We start from the raw sequence: 1,380 nt of genomic DNA, 5'->3' as shown, positions 1-1,380 counted from the left end.
TTATGATTCCTGTTACAACATCACAACATCAACCACATGCTACAAGGTTAAATTCTCATCAGCTGAAGAGGAGCTACAGTGACGACACCATCAGAAGACGTTTGACGATGGACTTGTGCTTTTTACAGATTGCAAAATGATGCTTAAGTGTGTTAATATGTGATGCCAACAGGTTCTGATAAAGTGGCTCATTGGTGATGAGCTTTAAGGTCAAAGGCTCCATCCTCAGGGGACCATGAATGTCACTATAACACCTTATGATCATTTGTTGCACATAACTGGGGACATTTGGCCCAAGCATGACAAATAACAAACATCCTGCCTTGCATATATCAGCAACATCATTTGTATTCTTTCCCAGAAATACATAAACGTTCCCAGCAGGTATATTTTGCAGTCAAACGTTTACAGCGCGAACCTCACCTCCGTTTGCTTCTAATGAACTCGACAGATCCGCCCCAAATTGCCAATTTACTCCTAAAGACAACTACAGGTGTTTGTTGTGTTGTGATTCAGGAAAATATCATACCCTCATCCTGTCAAAGTGTCAAATTCTCAAACCACGTTCCGCCTGTGCTGCGCTGAGTGAACTCGCTCCGGCTCCGTGGCAGATGTGTTTAGATGAACAAGCAGCTTTTGTTGCCTTTTTTTTTTTTCTTCTTCTTCTTCGGTGAAGTGAGACATTTCTGCTTAACTCTGCAAATTTGTCCCGCTCAAATGAAATACTCTGCAAAAAAAAAACAAGAGTGGATTTTAAGAGCTGCATGTTAAAGTGTACCCAATTAAAAGCAGGCTCTCATGAGACGTGCTGGAAATGAGTCCAACGTGTTGATGTAGGGGGGGAACTGCTGCAGCAGAGTACACTTGTTTGCCTTTGTTATTTTTTTTTAAAGCTTTTTTTTCTTTTGCAGATATGTGTCCAAAGGATTAAAGAAGTGAGGATCCTGTACTTCAAATTTACTGTATAAGTAAAGCACATAGTGATAAGCGAGTGGGCTGACTCTCCATGACTGCTGCATGCTCCACAATCAGTGCACAAATATGCCACTGCTCATCAGACCTTGATCAAATAGTTTTCTGTTTATCTCACCGAAAGCACACAGCTCCCAGCCCGGCTGTTTGGCTTCACTTCAGTCCCACTACTTGTATTGCCATGCACTGTAAACCAAAGCTAAATGCTATTCTGAGTGCATTAAAACAAATATATACGACTGCACTACAATATACAAATAGTGTTTGACCTCAGTCTGCTGCCAGTGAGGGTTTGAGACTGCTGCCACCAAGTGGTACATTACAGAACTTATGTTTATGTATGACGACCTGGAAGAAGTTTCAGAGGTTGCATGTTGCAAAACATCTAATTCAGGGGTGTCGACATCC

Source organism: Stegastes partitus, unplaced genomic scaffold (assembly GCF_000690725.1).
Source record: "Stegastes partitus isolate 25-593 unplaced genomic scaffold, Stegastes_partitus-1.0.2 Scaffold463, whole genome shotgun sequence".
In the NCBI taxonomy this organism is placed as follows: Eukaryota; Metazoa; Chordata; class Actinopteri; family Pomacentridae; genus Stegastes; species Stegastes partitus.
This window is presented reverse-complemented; position numbering follows the sequence as displayed.